This window comes from Lepidochelys kempii, chromosome 8, assembly GCF_965140265.1.
Source record: "Lepidochelys kempii isolate rLepKem1 chromosome 8, rLepKem1.hap2, whole genome shotgun sequence".
NCBI classification, from domain to species: Eukaryota; Metazoa; Chordata; order Testudines; family Cheloniidae; genus Lepidochelys; species Lepidochelys kempii.
In genome coordinates, this window is record NC_133263.1 from 19467573 (window position 1) to 19485907 (window position 18335).

Below are 18335 nucleotides of genomic sequence, written 5' to 3' on the forward strand. Positions count from 1 at the left end.
AGGCAAGCCTTATTTTGCCAGGCTGGGACCATAGAGATAAAAACGCAAAATGGTTAAAAAGCCCCCTCTGGAGGGGTCAGTTGTCAGAAGCTCTTTAGGAAGACAGGCTGACAGAGAAAGACTTTGCAGAGGGAGTCTAAAGAAGTTGGTTGTTCTAGATCCAGGGAATTATGTGCTGTAGGGAGAGGCAGGCATTCCTAGGTTTGTTTCTCAGATCTGTTTTCTGTAACTAAATAATATTTTGTTTTAAGAAGGCTTTTTGTTTACTCTAGCAACCCCCCAAAGGGAAGAGAACTGCCAGGTCTGAGCCTAAGTCAGACCTGCTGAGGTAATGACAGTTAGTAGCAAGGCACTGTAACCTAAGACATGATCTGGAAGTGGGAGAATTTCACGTTTCCACCCCAAGACAGGTGCTGGTTGGAGGACCAAGAAGGCTATATTCAAAGAGACCAAGAGAGGCCAGAGATTTATTTCACCCAATAACTGACACACGTCACAAAGTTTTATAGTTTACCTAATGTTCAGAGTGGAAGTTTCATAATTCACAAACATTTTTCCTCAGATTTTAATGACTTTTCCTTGGAAGCAAATTATATAATCAAAAAAGTGAAGGCTCTACACATGGCTCTGAAACACAGGGCATCTGTTTTTATATGTAAAAATGAATTCAGTGCTGAAAGGTGCCACACTACGATAACGCCATGATTGAACTCCTCTATTTGAAGGCAGAAGGAGCACTGGCTGTGGAAGATCCTGCTGCAGCCTCACCAATGTGCCTCAACATTCCGCTGAAGGGAGCGCATCTACTGGGGAGCTTATTCTCTGTCCCTGCTTGATTCTGGGCCTTTCTGTCCTGGTTGTCAGTGAGAGTGTGCTAGTTATTACCAACTGTGATGAGGCTTTGCATGTAGACCCCTGACCCATAACCTGGGCTGAGACTACCAAATCTTTTCACCCACATAGTAAATGAAAATCCCTTTTACCCTTTAATGGCTATTTAGTGGTCTATCAACCATAGGAGGACTTCATCTGAGGCAGGTGAGCTGAAAGGCCCCCCCAACATCTCATAACTAAATCCTCTTAATAGCTTTCTTTTTTCTGGTCTAGTTTGTTGCCATTTAAATGGCTAGTAAATTGTGACTTTTTTTTAAAAAAAAGGAAATTGTACTGAAAGAGGGGAGGGTTATTCAGATACATGGGCAGGACGTGTCTTGTATGTGGATTCAGGACCATCATTCTGTTCAAGAAATAGAGCAGGAGTGGACCCTGTTTTACAAATAGTCTAGTTTGAGAGTATTTGGATAAGGAACATTACTGGCCTACTTCTTGTTAGGATATAGATATTCAGGCCTGTCTGCAAAGGCCTGTACTTTAAGAATTTAGGTGTATTATCATCGCTTGGCTAGTTCTAGAGGTATAAAAGAAAGAAATCACTGTCTGCCGGTGTAAGGGCCTTCTCTTACTGTGACAGATTGAGGCCCTGTTCTTAGGCTAAGGCCTTTGGCTAAGCAGCAGAGGCAGCCATAAGCTAGGAAGCGAACAGTCACATCCTCACATTCCAAACTAGTCACATTGAAATAAGGTGCTATTGGGCTGTTAGGCACTATCAGGACAGGATTGTATTCCTATCACCTCCAGAGAAAGGGAAGTGCCTAGAAAATGTAAAAGGAAACTTAGTTTGATAGCATCCTGTCTGGCAAGAACTCACTTCTCAATAGCTGGGATGTGAAATCCTCACTTCTGTATTGTTTTGTCATTATAGTTCCCACTTTGCTATTGTTTGTCTGTATAATCTCTGTCTGGTTCTGTGATTGTTCCTGTCTGCTGTATAATTAATTTTGCTGGGTGTAAACTAATTAAGGTGGTGGGATATAATTGGTTACATAATCATGTTACAATGTTAGGATTGGTTAGTTAAATTTCAGGAAAATGATTGGTTAAGGTATAGCTAAGCAGAACAAGTTTTACTACATAATCTGTAGTCAATGAGGAAGGGTGTGGGTGGGGTGGGCATGGGAAATGGGAGCAGGGAATGGGGGTAAGAAAATTGGAATCATGTTTGGCTAAGGGTAGGAATGGGAACAGGGACACAGGTCTAAGGCTCTGTGGTGTCAGAGCTGGGAAGGAGGACACTAAGGAAGGAAACTGGAATCATGCTTGCTGGAAGTTCACCCCAATAAACATCGAATTGTTTGCACCTTTGGACTTCGGGTATTGTTGCTCTCTGTTCATGCGAGAAGGACCAGGGAAGTAAGTGGGTAAAGGAATAAGCCCCCTAACACTTCTCCCCATTCTCTCCCAGGCAAGTGCTATTATACCTCTCTGAAAATATGAGAGCTGTGTATTAAGTATGTGGGACTGTCTTCCTCAGAAGACTAGATGAAGTTTCCGGACCCCCTGTTGGCAGGATCATTGGGATTCATTTTTACTATCCATCTGAGAAGCTTTGCTACAGTATAACATAGGTGGTAGTAACTGGTGGCATTTAAAAAAGTTACTTACATGATACAAAACTACTCAAGATAGTTAAGTCCCAGGTGACTGCGAAGAGCTACCAAAGGATCTCACAAAACTGGGTGACTGGGCAACAAAATGGTAGATGAAATGTAATGTTGATAAATGCAAAGTAATGTACATTAGAAAACAAACTATACATATACAATGATAAGATCTAAATTAGCTGTTACCACTCAAGAAAGATCTTGGAGTCATTGTGGACAGTTCTCTGAAAACATCCATTCCATGTGCAGTGGCAGTCCAAAAAGCAACCAGAATGCTAGGAATCACCAAGGAAGGGATAGATAATAAGACTGAAAATATATTGTCTCTATATAAATCCGTGGTATGCCCACACCTTGAATACTGCGTGCAGATGTGGTCACCCCATCTCAAAAAAAAAATATTGAATTGGAAAAGGTTCAGAAAAGGGCAACAAAATTATTAGGGGTATGGAACGGCTTCCATATGAGGAGAGATTACTAAGACTGGGACTTTTCAGCTTGGAAGAGAGGCGACGAGGGGGGGGATATGATCAAGATTTATAAAATCATGAGTGGTATAGAGAAAGTAAATAAGGAAGTGTTATTGATGCCTTTTCATAATACAAGAGCAAGGGGCCACCAAATGAAATTATTAGGTAGCAGGTTTAAACAAACAAGAGAAAGTATTTTTTCATGCAACGCCCTGTCAACCTGTGGAACTCTTTGCCAGAGGGTGTTGTGAAGGCTGTACTATAACAGGGTTCAAAAGGGAGCTAGATAGGTCCATCAATGGCTATTAGCCAGGATGCGTAGGAATGGTGTCCCTAGCCTTTGTTTGCCAGAAGCTGAGATTGGGTGACAGAGCATGAATCACTTGATGATAACCTGTCTGTTCATTCCCTTTGGGGCACCTGCCAATGGCCACTGTCAGAGGACAGGATACTGGGCTTGATGAACCTTTGGTCTGACCCACTATGGCCATTCTTATATCTTTTCATTATTTCCAGGGCCATATTAGGAACTCCCCCACCATGCGTGAGGGGAGGTTACATGACAATTACAAAATAATGGAAGAACTGGCATAAAAATTACCTTGTTTTTCTAATGGGTTTTTTGTTGCCCTTTGATTTCAGTGATACAAAATAAAAACAATCCTTGAATGCAATTGTATTTAGGATATATCTGAGCAAATTTATACTGGTTGTTGTGCAATTTATTATATAAGCAACCATTACAAAATGACATCTTTGTCTGTGTGAAAAGGCTTCAAGGAAGGGAGAACTCAAAAGCAGAGTTTTTTGGGTGTCACCATGATCTTCAAAGATCAATGTTCTAACTAATCAAGACCACTCCAGACATTTACCATAATCTTTAATTCCTTGCACCCTGCTGTTATTTTCTTCAGCTTGTCTTTAGATAAAATGGTATTTCCTAAAGATGATTGGGACTAAAAACTATGGGCTTGATGTTTCCCCCTCATATTCATGCCAGCGTTACCCTAGTGTGACTATTAAGTTGAATGGAATTATTCCAAATTGAAACCAGTGCAAGTAAGAGAAGAATCAATATATAGTTTGCTTTCCTCTCCCTCCCAGATCTACAACTGTAAAGTCTGGTTTAAAAACCAAACTGACAGTGAACAACAGTAACAATTATGGACATGGATCTGACTGAGGGATTCAGTTTATATGTGTGCAGTATGAAGATGGGGAGGTATCGTGAAAGTTGACAACATTCTAAACTATAAATAAAGGAAAGAAATCCAGCAAAAATCCCAGGGTGCATGAAAAAAAAAATTTACTCTTCACTAATTTTATTCAAACTTGGCTTGTTTCTTAGATTCCAATAAAAAATTCATTGAAAGCTACATTTGACCAAAACCCTGTTGAACTTAACTGAGTTAAGCATGCTGCACACATTTTCTTTTTGGAATATATAGGACAAGTCAGGTTATTTTACTGTGTTGAGGAGGGATTATTTTAGTGTGTTGGGTTATTTTTTTAAAACATGGGCAGAATTAAAAAGTGGCCCAACAGATTTGGCTAAAATTTCTCTCTCATATACACAAACACCCACAAATTGCCTTTTGTCAAAGGCTAAGGAGCTGATCCAAAGCCTGTTGAAATCATAAGACAGACTCACATTTACTTCAGTGGATTTGCACAAGGCCTTAAAGCAAGGACAATTTCAACCTAAAAGGAATTTGTTTGAAAAGGTTCAGAGTAACTGAAAAAATGAGAGGGGGCAACAAGACTGTGTGTCATGGAGCACAGACTCACCTGGCAGTACCTCCTGCTGGTCATCTTGGGGAATTAGTGTCCAGCCTCCAGAATACCTCCTCCAGGCCAATGTCTCACCACCCCTGGCCTCCATGTCCCTCATCTTGGGTGCTGTCCCCTGGCAGTACCCCCACAGTTCTTGGTCTCCCCCTCCCACTATCCCCACCTCACCTCAGTCTTAGGCTACTGCAAGTCACCAGCTAGCCTCCACTCCCTGGGGAAAACCACAGTATAAGTGCCACTCATCATAGGCAAGGGGGTTTAGACCTGCTGCCTCTGCCTATCCATGGCTGCCCCTGCAACCCCTGTACCTAATAGGCCTTCCCAGGCCTACAGCCTGGAGCTTTCCTAAGCCCTGGCTCCCTTGGCCTTTACCAGCCCTGCTCCCAATCTGGGCACTTTCTCAGCCCTTACAGCCAGGTCACTCTTTCTCCAAGCTAAAAAGAGTCTCTGCTAGAGCTTCTGGCTCAAAGCCTTTATAGAGCCAACTAGGCCCTGACTGGGGCGTGGCCGTCAGCTGCCGCCACTTCCCCCAATCAGCCAGGGTTTTGCTCCCTGCCCCAGCAGGCCTTTTCCAACCCCTTCAGGGCTGGAGCTCATCCTGCTACACTGTGGTTGTTGCTGTTCTCCCTACAATACAGATAGAAAAGTCATTTACGAGACGCAAATGATGATGAACTAGACAGCAATAGCACAGAATGACATCTTGACAGTGAGGATTTTTCAGAAAGTACAAGCAAATAGCAATGACTGATGATCTTCAGGCTTCTACTGAATTACAGAGAAGTGCTGAGACCAATAGCTCTAGAAATGCATGTCAAAGATCTGAAAGCAGAACCAAAATAAATGCCAAATGTGTTTGCTGCTGAACTTCATAGTTTAGATTTAAATGCAGGACTACTAATTTGGCTAACCATTGTATAGTTTTCTGTCCCACTAAAGAAAGGAATGATATAACTAGGGTAAGGCAGGTATATGAGAACTATATTCATAAATGTTATTTAGCAGATGTCACTAGGACAGCAGAGGAAGGGAAATTAATAGTAGAAGTAGTATATTGCATTAATGGCTAAGAAACAGAGATCAGGACAGTATTGTGCTATGCACAAAGAGCAAAAAGATACTTCTCCCCTTAAATACCTAAATGTGAATAATACTAAGAGATATACATACTTTCAAGAGAACAAGGTTTTCTGATTTAGCAAACTTGGCACTGCTTCTAATTATTTGCATTTCTATAGTGAATCTGAAAATAGTTTGTGGACATTAATTAAACCATTGTTTTTCATTGTTTTTGCACTTCCAGGATCTGCCTGGGACTGGAAATGATGGAATATCTTGAGAGCGACTGTTCATGCAGGATTTCTGGCTTCTTCAGAAGCAGGAACTACAAGAGGTCAATTCTTGAAAGTTTTCAAGCTATCTCTGGAAAGCCCCAGTGGTTTGGATGGTTCAGATAAGGTATGGATGCCGTGCCAAATTCTGCTCAGTTTTATCTGTGAAATTCAGAATCACTGTATTAAAGGAGTGACACTCACTCCAGATTTACACTGCTGGAATTGAGATCCGATTTTGGCAGAGCTATCTAATGGAATGAGCACATATTTGTGAGCCAGGAACCCCTGAGATCAAGCCCTTGCTCTGCTGCTGAGTCACTGAGCCAGACTCATATTTCAGTAATATCAGTGTGGAACCAGAGTAACTCCATTAAACTTATTGGAATTAATTTCACTCCCACAGACTTAGCTGCACCATAAATTGCTGGGAAGACTTTAAGAGAAACAAATGTAGAGATTGCCACTCTGGGGTTATTATTCAACCATATTAAGAAAATCATCATGTTTTCAAGTTCCTACCCGGGTGGTTCATTCTGCCTAGGGAGCCCTCTCAGGCACATTCTGAGTATTCCTAATTGCATGAACAAGATGAGAATGCGGCTGTATTTTTCCCCACAGTGCGAAACTAAACACTTTAGTTGCATGCAGTGTTGTGGTAGCTGTGCCAGTCCCAAGATATGAGAGAGATAAGGTGGGTCAGGCAACATCTTTTATTGGACCAACCTCTGTTGGTGGGAGAAACGAGCTTTCAAGCGACACAGACCTGAGGAAGAACTCGGTGTAGCTCGGAAGCTTGTCTCTCTCACCAACAGAAGTTGGTCCAATAAAAGATATTCCCTCACCCATCTTGACTCTAACACTTCAGTTGATATTTTCAAATAATTAGCATCACAGTTGTGCCTGCAAAATATGAGCTTGTGCTAGTAATTGTGCACACAAGTATCAGTTTGCACACACAAAAACCTATTTGGTTTGAAAATTCCACATTGTATCAATAATTGCCAAGTATATGCATGAACTAATTAAGCATTGCTAATTCACCCACCAGAGCTGCATGATGTTGATTGGAGAGTACTGGAACAGGAAACAAATCCTGTACCTCTCATAATATTATATATGTATTCTCATAGAAATTGCTGTACAAGGCTGTCTAACAGCCTAATCAAATAAACCTCTTTCATCAAATGTACAGTGAAGCTGATCTCCTTCAGAGTGCCATCTTACTTTGTATTTAGACAGCACTGAGTTCCTGACATATAACATGCCTTCTATGAGCAATTTCTGTGTAGGTATTTTGTAATTTGTGTCTTTTCTTCTTCTAGATCAAATGTGATTGGATAAGTTCGTTGAGCAGAAAAGATCGAGAATGCATTAAGGAAGCAATGATAGAAAATGCAAATGTCATGGAACAAAAAATAACTCCTGATTCAGCCCAAATTAAGGAGACACTGAGAGATTAGAGAAAATTGATAAAGAAAGAGTAAACCTTACCAAGGAAAAAGCTTGGGGCTAAATCCTCTTCTGTGCCACATGCTACAGAGCACAGGAAAGGTGGATTAAACTATCATTATGCTTCCTGACTCCTAGGGCAAGTACCACAATTACACATCAAAAGGGTATTTGGGTGTACTAGCAGCCAGTTAGAAACACAGATGGCCATTTGCATATGAAAATATCTGTACGAATGCTATCTGCACAAAGATACACAAAAAGCTTTGAAAAACAGGACTTAAAGTCCCTCGTGATTACAGCTAGAGCAGGTCAGGAATTTTTGGACAAAATATTTTTTCACCAAAGAAAATGCTGATTTGTTAAAACCAAAACTGTTCATGAATCAGCGTCAGTTTCGACAAATGCCCTAAATAAAAAAAAGTTGAAAAAAGTTTCACATTTGTTGAAACGTTCTGAAATTTACATGAATTGAATGTGAGCCCACAATATGATGCAGTTTTGAAAAAAACTGATATCATTCTGGGGTCAAACTAACAGGGGTGTTGTATGGAAGCCCTGGCGAGGCCCCAGCTGTAGTAGTGTGTCCAGTTTGGGGCACCATACTTTAAGAAAGATGTGGACAAATTGGAGAAAGTACAGAAGAAAGCTACAAAAATGATAGCATATTAAAAATCTGACCTGTGAAGAAATATTAAAAAAAACTGGGCAATTTTAGTCTTGAGAAAAGAAAATGGAGGGGGGACCTGATAACAGTCTCCAAATACGTTAGGGGCTCCAGGTCCACAATGGGTCAGACAACAAGTAATGGGCTTAATCTGCAGCAAGGGCAATTCCGGTTAGGAATTAGGAAAAGCTTTCTAACTATAAGGATAGTTAAGTTCTGCAATAGTTTTCCAAGGGAGATTGTGGAATCCCCATTTTTCGAGGGTTTTAAGAACAGATTAGACAAACACCTGTAAAGGATAGTCTGGTGGTTTACTTGGTCCTGCCTCAGTGCAGGGGGCTGAATTACATGCCCTCTTGAGGTCCCTTCCAGCCCTACATTTATTTTATTCTAATCTGATCAAAATAAGAAAAGAAAAGAAAGTGGGTTAAAAATAAACAAGGTCAAAAATCAAAACAAAATGTTTCAAAAAAATTTAAATGAGAGGTTTTGATGGACCCAAACTGAAAATTGTTTCGGTTTTATGGTTCACAAAAAGTTTGGAGATTTCAACTTTTTGAGATCAGAAAAATTTTGAACCTCTTGAAAATAGTTAAAGGATAGGAATACTATTTCTTGTCCACCTCTGATTACCTCATTCAGTGATTTCAATTCCCAAATAACATTTTTCCTTCTCCCCCTGGCCCAATCCTGAAAGTCTGAGCTTTGTGTCTTCTGTAATGTCTCCTTTGTATTATATGTCTTTTGTCCTACTTTATCAGACGAGCTCCATCTCAGCTGAGATGGTTTTAGCCTCAAAATCAAAGAGCTTCTGCATCTATCTCAAACAATTTACGGAAGTACAAGATTGCAGCATCTTCAATATATCCGTACAATAGTGCACCATATTTACAACTGGGTCAGCACCAACACGTTTGACGCTGACATTTCAATTCGGTCTTTGATGTGTCCTTGAAAGTCTGGCATAGCAACAAGGGCAAAACATAAAATAAAATAAAAAGGTTTTATTGTGCTCTGAAGCACTTTTCTGTATACTTGTGTAAGTGAATCCCACCGAGAGATTTTAGAGCCTGTAAACACTGTTACGCAACATGTATTGATTTTCCCACTGCATGCTTACACTCATCAGCTGACACTGCATTTGTTCTCTTTAAAAAGTCTGAATACCACATTTCTTTGCCTCTGAGGCCAAAACAGGGCCCATGGGATGAATGACACAGAGCCCTGGTGTCTCAGTTAAATCAAATTTCCTTTACATTGCTCTGGCACTGTCTAGGGGCCTTCAAATGTTTGTTTAAATTAAATGTACTGCCCACCAGGTGAAAGAGACCTCAGTAGAAAGGGGAGTCAAACCCACATCTGCCAAAATGAAGTCTTGAGTTCTCACACCAAATATTAGACTTTTTCTTTACTAGCTTGGCATCATGATTGTTTTAGGAAGCAGAGCACGGGAGACTGGCCTCACACTGATCTCTTACCACTGGAGGCGTAGGGTCAAGTCCTAGGTCAGGTCACAAGTAAAACTGAATTTGGAAGGTTTCATCCTTGTCCCTCTCAGGCTCAACACAAAATCACACAGTACGGAGGAATCTGACAAGATCAGTAGATGCCTCTGAGAAGAGTGTGGAAAGGCAAGGAATTGGCTGCAGTATACTACTGCATCACCATGGATGGGCTCATTTTAAAAATCTGTAACTCAAATATAATCTAGAGAGCTAAATGGGTAAATAAATAGCAATTCCTCACATTTCTGATGACCAGTCACACCCTCATATTGGAGGAGGGATCAAAAACAACAACAACTCTTCATGTTCATTCTCCCCATCTTCATTCTCAGCCAAGTGATGCTATTAGCCACGACAAACCAACAAACAAACAAAAAACAAACAAAATTATCCAACTCTGCCATGTGCCAGAAAATGGCATTTAACTCTTCGAACTGTTAAATAAAATTGATGCTTTAAGAATGATTGAACACCAAGGACTTTTTCTTCATTCCAAATGCCTTCTGAATTAAACTCACCTCCCATTTTATTGTGCTTAAGAAGTGCAAAGTGGGAGGATCCTGCTGATCCTTTCTGATTTCAATCCCTAAAGGTATGCACTTTTCTTATTTAAATAATGGCTGCCCAGCACGTCTTTGATTTCCAGAACTTTTCACCTGCCCACAGTCTTCATACTGGAAGCAAAAAAAGGGCATTTCTTATCCTTATAATTAACAGCATGGTATAATGATGTTAAGAGGGTAGTTTTTACTAATTGGCTCCTTTGCCAGAGCACAAAAGAACTAAAAGAAAAAAGCTTGTTTAAAAAAAGAGAGAAAAGTTAAAAACCCAATTAAAGTATGAATATCAACTCTGAATTCAATGCATTATCTAATTACTCATTACCATACAGGTTCTATATACATAGAACGAGAGAGCCAGTAAAATGTCCTGAGTGTTAAAGATTTTTTAGGCATAGTGCTTCAGAACACTTGTTATTGTCAAAAGGTAATTCCACCATTTTCTGGTTCACCCCGAGAGTGGAGAAATTGATGGAATGAGGAGCTCTTTTCAGTATGACAGAAAAGCCATGCAATGTGCTTGAAAAGAAAGCTTTGAATTACACTTGGCATTGCTGAGCCCAGAGCTGGTGGCAGCCACCACGGTAAAAAAAGCGGCATAGCATCAGCTAGCAGATAAAAGCAAACAGAAAATAGAAACTCCTCTTTCCACTGTCACTTGTTGCATTTTTCTTGTGTACATCGCTTGTTGACTCAGCTAGAGCGAGGGAGAAAAAGGAATGTTTCAGTATTGTTATTCCCATGACATAAATGTGCATTCTGGCTGCATACTACTGTGTATGACTCATCCCTATCTTCGGATGCTTTACCAAACTGCAGCATCCATATCCCTTTTTGTTTAAATTTTTTCGGTTATTGTAGTAAAAGCTTATCTGTTACCTGTAATGCAACACCAGTGACTTAGTAAAGTGATTTGAAAATGTGAACCATTATACAAATGCCAGATATCATTATTATTTTACTGAAACCATCAAAGACAACTTGAACCAATTCTACAATCTGGAACGTCTCTAATGAATATATATATATATGTATTAAACAATGGATCACAGTTTGAGCCAGATTCTGTATCTTGGTTACAGCACCTTTGCACCATTCAGGAGGCATAAAGGGGTATAATGCATCAACAAAATCACCAGCACAATATTCCTTGTGCATAGGAACTCCCTGCTGGTGGCCCTGTACCACAGATGGGCCCTGGACCTCTGTCCCTGTAACTCCAGGAAGGGATGTGGAAGAGCTCTACTGCATTACATCAAACCCTCCCTGGCAGAGGGCCCATTGAGGGCAATTTTTAGCATAGAATCATAGACTTTAAGGTCAGAAGGGACCATTATGATCGTCTAGTCTGACCTCCTGCACAATGCAGGCCACAGAATCTCAACCACCCATGTCTGTAACAAACCTCTAACCTATGTCTGAGCTATTGAAGTCCTCAAATCATGGTTTAAAGACTTCGAGGTGCAGAGAATCCTCCAGCAAGTGACCCGTGTCCCACGCTGCAGAGGAAGGTGAAAAACCCCCAGGGCCTCTGCCAATCTGCCTTGGAGGAAAATTCCTTCCCGACCCCAAATATGGCGATCCACGAAACCCTGAGCATGTGGGCAAGACTCACCAGCCAGACACCCAGGAAAGAATTCTCTGTTGTAACTGAGATCCCACCCCATCTAACATCCCATCACAGGCCATTGGGCATATCTACCGCTAATAGTTGAAGATCAATTAATTGCCAATATTAGGCTATCCCATCATATCATCCCTTCCATAAACTTATCAAGCTTAGTCTTGAAGGCAGATAGGTCTTTTGCCCCCACTGCTTCCCTTGGAAGGCTGTTCCAGAACTTCACTCCTCTGATGGTTAGAAACCTTAGTTTTAGGTGAGATGAGAAATTTCAGTTGCATCCATCTAAGGATTTAATTATAAACAACAGTAAAAAAAATCATAAATGAATCATTTTCACATGTAATAGGGAAAATTTTCTGCTGAAAAATGAGGTGGGACAGTGCATCTGCCTTGAGAATTTTTGTTTGAAAGGGCAGCCGATGCCACCTAGAAAACATAGAAGAATAGTATATTGGCAAAGGTTTCTTTTTTATTTCTGTTCTTTATTTCTAAGAGGATGGGCATGAAAACAGGATCCATCTGAATTCACAATGTCCATAAAGTTTCAGTGAATATGTCTTCACTACAAAACAAAACAAAAAACCCAGCTTTGGCAGTGAGTCTCAGAGCCTGGGTCTACAGACTTGGGCTTGCGCTATGGTGCTAAAAGAATAGTCATGTACACATACCTGCCCAGGCTGGACTTCAAGTTCTGGAGCCTGGGGAGGGAGAGTGGGTTTCAGATCCTGAGCGGGAATGTCTACATTGCTATTTTTAGCACCATGGAGGGCCCAAGTCTGTAGACCCAGGCTCTGAGATTTGCTACCATGGGGTTATTTTTTTTCCAGTGTCAATATACCCAGTGTATATAATCAGTGGAAATCATCATAACATGACAAAGAGGAGCATCAATGCAAACATCTGTAACTGGCAGATTCATGAACATCTCTCCGCAAAGGAAAAATGGTTGTGAAGAATATGTTGTGGTTACCATAGTATCTTTAACAATGGGAAGGCAGGTGGGATGAGTGTTGCCTGGCCAGACTGAAAAGATTTTGAATACCCCCTTTTCCCCTGTTATTAAGATAACTATTACTTACACAGCTAGCCTAATGATAAAGTGCCATTAATAATGGGTTCTCAAGAAGAGAGCAGTGAAATTACAATACTATGCAAGGGCTGATTTCCCACAACAAGATGCTTTTAATTTTAAATATGGGCTTTAGAGGCAAGAAAGCACAGTCCCCATGCGCTGCTGTTTTGGAACCATTGCAAATTAAACAGTTCTAGCTAAGCATTTTGTGACTACAGTCAGACAATCTTTCTATTTTAGGGCAATTGGGAAATATCGGTGGGTGCACCTGTTGTAAATGTATATATCCAGATTTGCTCATGGAAAATGAAGGCTTATGTGCTCAACTACACACGTTAAATGCCAGATATAAGGTTCTGTGCATGAAAATAGAGTTTCCACAAATGCTGTGGATGTATTTTTGGAGAACTTTTACTTATGAAACTCCTAATGTTTAATTTAGTGTGACTGAAGGAGCATGCTGTCTCTCAACACTGTATTCTACAGTATAGGCTATGGTAGTTTGGGATAGATGTACAGCTTGCTCTAACCACATCTTGAAAAATGAGCATACAGATTAAGACCTAGATATTTGAAGTTAGAAAAATTCAATTGTATGCATGTATTTGCACCTGATTCATGCTGCAGATATGTGATATGCACACACTGATTGAGCAGAAGTGACCTGTTACCTGACATACACAAATCATGTATGTACAAATCATGTATGTACCCTAATTTGCACACTGGGTATTTGTATGCATAATTTTATGTGTGTGCAAATACACCTCTACAGTTGTGCATACCTATTCTTGAAAACCTGGCCCTGATTTACTACACAGTCCAAAATAAATAAACAAATGCATAAAAACTGGCAGTTTCCAATCCAGTTCTAATTTCATTTGCACAGGAGTGAAAACTGTCGGGAGGCCAGGCTGTGAAAAGAGAGGAAACAGGCTGTGAACAGGGAGAATTTAATCTCCCTTACAGATCCGTTTGTACCCTCAACAAGCTAATAAATGTTATCAATTTTTAAAAACATACACAAAAATCAGGCTGCTTGCAGGGAGACAATTTTCTATTGCTTTTTATCTCTAAGTTCAGTGGCTTGTTCTCTCCTTTTGTCTCACATTTATAATTAATACATTTGAATAAAAGAATTAACTGGTAACCAATATTTTCACTCTGAAGGTTCAGTTCTTGTGTTTAAGATTGTGATAATCAAAGTGAAAAAGTTGCAGAGGCTGAGCTATAATAAACCTGGAGAAGCCTGAATCCTCATGTAAAAGCTTCTGAGCTTTGCTGTGTCCCCGCCTCTTCCCAAGCCAACCCAAATACATCCATTTCCCTTCTCCTTCTTCCCAATCCTCCAGGTTTTTATTCTCCAGACTGCATTGATGCTGGAATGAGAGGTGCTGGGGTGCTACTGCACCCCCTGGCTTGGAGTAGTAAGAACAATCCAAATACATGGTTTCCCCCTTCAGCACCCCCTACTGTAAAAATTGTTCCAGCACCACTGCTTCAGAGGCCAATTCCTTCCTATGATCCATGACAGATCCCCTCACAGGGGTGAAGAAAAATAACTGAATTTTAAAACCACTAGCCTATTGGATTCTTATGGTCTGCTGCCTCCTGTAGAAAAAAAGGGAAAAGCTACTGTGGAAAGAACATTCACTAATGATCCAATTTCACACTTGCAATTTGAAACCTCAGACAGCCAGCAAAGGCAGTCTTACCACCATCAGCAGTTTATCTGAAAGCAAATTGCTCAATACATGCTATAAAAGGGGGGGAATCAGCTATATTTTTTGCTAAGTTTTATATATATATATATATAGCAAACTGCCTTCCAGAAAATGAGCTGATGCCAGGTCAAGCGTATGCTTTTAAAATTCAGACGGCAAGAAGGCTGCGTAGGTCCACTTCAGTCACCTGAAGTGCTAGCACAGCTTTCCACTTTGTTTGCATCAATTTTAACGGGTTACGGAGGCCCCTCAATATACGCAGAGTGTTCAGTCTGTTCAGAAACATGTTCCTAAAATATCTGAACCCAATCCAGTGAGGTGGTGAGCACACTCACGGCCCATCAGGCCTCAGCAACTTACAATAGCAGGCTCTTGGTTTTCCTTTATTACCCCTTGTCCACTGCTGAATGGAAATGCTTACAAGAACTGAATTCTTCTCCCTGATCATCCTCCCTTGGACCTGATTGGTCTGTTATCCATTAACATTCCATCAAAATCAATGGCTTATAATTGGGGCATGCCTGGAACATTCACCATGGCAGCAGGTGAGTTCTAACAACCTGGAGATAAATTCTTCATAAGCAGAAAGCTCATGCAAAACACAGCATCCTGTTTGCCCGCTGTCTGACAGGGGTGTGATCATGTTGCATCTGCTCTGAGTTCTTTACCTTGGCTGCCATGAAGTAGCAGATTGGTTTTAAGCTGGCACCGCTGTTCTTTTAAAACCTGGAAATAGTGCTGGCTCTGGCTCCAGTTGAACCCTCCTCCACAGAGCCTTGTCATAATGGATAGCTGTGCTCAGATTCTATCGGCCTTCTAAGAGAAGCAGTACAGGACACTCAGCCCAGGGGAAGGGGACTAAAGTGGCTTTACTCCACCTCTGTATCCTCCCTGTCCTTGGCTGCTTGAGGGTGGGGAGAAGCCCCTGTCTAAATTATGGCTGGCCTTGGGGCTACCCTACATACACAGCACTGCCTTGAATTGCTGCAATGCAGCATGCTATGGTTCTGCCCCTAACACACCCACCCCCCAGCATGCTCTCTACCCCAGGGCTTGCAAAGGAGTCCTTGGGAATCAGTTTTACAGCATTCTTCCACAATGCCTGCACCAGGGGATTTTCCCTCCAGCTGGACACAACACTTTAAAGACTCCTTTATGTCACACTCTGGCTTTTTGTAAAGGGGCCAGAGCAGAATTTAAGATCTGAAACCAAATCCTTGTGGTTATATTGCCTGGGCCTGGGGACTGCAGGTTAATGGACTGAGTTAATTTGTGATAGATGGTATCTTCCTCTGTTTTAGTTTATTTCTGAGAAAGACTTTGGAATCACTCTGACTTAATCTAGGAGACCTACAGTTTGATCAAAAGAAAAAGTAAAGTGGGAAAAGAGGAGAGAAAAACCTAATTAGCAATATTTTATTTGCAAAGAACCCATCTACTGAAAAAGTTATAGACAGACCAATAATCTCAACTGTGGGCACTGAACAGCAACAGATGCTATAAATTAGAAATGGACTCAGCCCACCATTTTGGGAGCCAGATTCAGATTCTGAACATCCCAAAGTTAGGAGGTGTACAGAACCAGGCTTTTGTTTCAGTCAGTAATTGAGATGGGTCTGGTTGGGAAATACAGATTGCGACCCATGTTCAGATGCTGAAATCCCAAAAATTCTGGGAGAGATTTTGATTAAGGGTTTTGTTTGGGTCCATCTTTTTATAGTCAAAGGATGCTAGTGAGTGGCAGTAGTGATCTTTCAAATTCTCCAGATACCCTGTTTCTATGTAGTCACCTAGTCATGGGTGGCAGGTATAATAGGCTGTGCATCCCCAAACAGCCAGGTGTGGCCCCGCCCACACTCTGCCCCCAGCCCCTCCCCTCATCCTGCTTCCTACTTGGTGCGGCTCCAGTCCCCTGTGCGATGGCCCTGGCTTGGGCTGGGGTCACGCTGCCCGCCCTCCTGGGCTGGGCTGGGGGGCGGGCTTGTCTGGGCTGGGAGCCGGCAGTTGCAGTGCGGGGGGCTCTGGACTAGCCTCCCCCAGCCAGCGCTTCATGCACCGCCCATGCACAGGGTAACTAAAGAGGAGTAAATTTCAGAGGAGTTAGTTATTTAGTTTGGATGCACATACAAAGCTCAGATGAAATTGATCCAAACCTCCCAGATCTAGAAATTGAACTGAAGATCTCCTTAGATTTCCAGTACTGCTTTGTTTGTCTAGGTCAGTAATACCATGAAAATGGCCTTGTGATATTTTGATCATTTTGCTTCTGTTCCCTGATGAAACCAGGAAATGGAGAGAGAGGTGTGTGTAAAAAGGATGGGAGGAGGCAGAGAAATGCAACAAAAGTATTGTTTGGGGTTCATAGTGAAGATTTGGGGCAGTTGTTATTTGATCAGAACTAGTTCATCTGTCCCTAGTAGTGACATTCTGGGATCTGTGCAATATAATGGGGCATGACTGCAAAGTTCTTCTGTAATCAAATTATGCACATGTCACTATCGGTGTTAAAGCAGCTAATTTATTATTTGTATGTGCAGCTTATTATTTGTGCAATGCAGTGTGAACATTTCCTTTAATTAAGAAGATGCCCAGCCTGCTGTGTTTAATTAGGTGACCATAAAAACCCAATAGCCTGGTCTCAAATTTGAATTATAATACACATAACTTGTTTTGATTCGTCGGTCATCTGAAAATTGATTTGCCGATGAGTCAGTTTTTGGTCAGACCACCTGGAGACATTATTAATAATTCAATACGCAGAGTGCTATATACACCACTTCCCGCTATGGACCTCTGACACACCAGTTAGAAATGGGAACAAGTAATGCCTGCTTTTGGATTTTATCCCATACTTGTCTGCTTTTGGGACCCAACTCCTTGAAGACAGTTGTAATAACTGATACTTTGCTTAGTCAGTGCTACATAAGAAAATACCTATGTCTGAATGTCTCTAATGCCCCTTCTCCCCACTCATGCCAGCTTTTATGAAAGGATACCTCCTTTGTCTATTTCAGATAATAATGATCAATCAGATCCTAAAACCCCAGGTAATCCTTATACATGTGGGTATTCCGATTGGTCTTAATTTGACTGCTCATGTGAGGAAGAATTTGTTGATTTGATTTCAGTGGTACTACTCGTTATAGGTAAAACACAAAATCCTGAACACAGCTTTGGCAGGTCTGAAACTTCTGATTTCTCCTCTAATATTTTATAATGCTATTGTGCACAGCCCTTCACCACACATCTTCTCATTCAGAAATGTCAGTGTTTTATTCTCTCCTAATTGACTGTGCTTTTGTTTTATGTTATTTACTACAATATGTCTAAACTTGGGTATTTGAAGTCAGTGCCTGATGGCTGATATTAATGTTTAGCAGGAAGTGTCTATAGGCTTCATATCTGATCCTGCCTTCAGTGTCTAGGGCATTTCTTGCTCTTCTCTTTCCCCTCAACAGGAGGTACTGCTTTCCGCAGAGCTCTGGACAATGTTATGTGGAACCATCAGGAATAAGGAACATAGTGTAGTTATGCTAAAGATAACTGCTTTCTTGTTTACTTCATTTACATATAATTAGGGCTGGGCAGAAAATGAGAAATCTATTTTGTGAAAAATTCTGAGGGTTCAAAATTTATTT

At 41.1% G+C, this 18335-nt stretch overlaps 1 long non-coding RNA gene across 1 annotated transcript in view; it reads left to right on the plus strand.

Annotated features, from left to right (window-relative positions):
- LOC140916499 (uncharacterized) overlaps nt 1–8688 on the plus strand; it is a 98271-nt gene extending 89583 nt beyond the window's left edge. Inside the window, exons 6-7 of the long non-coding RNA XR_012160530.1 lie at nt 6066–6220; nt 7419–8688. This is a non-coding gene — a long non-coding RNA (uncharacterized lncRNA). The remainder of the gene's footprint in view (nt 1–6065; nt 6221–7418) is intronic.
- The last annotated feature ends 9647 nt before the right edge of the window (nt 8689–18335 follow it).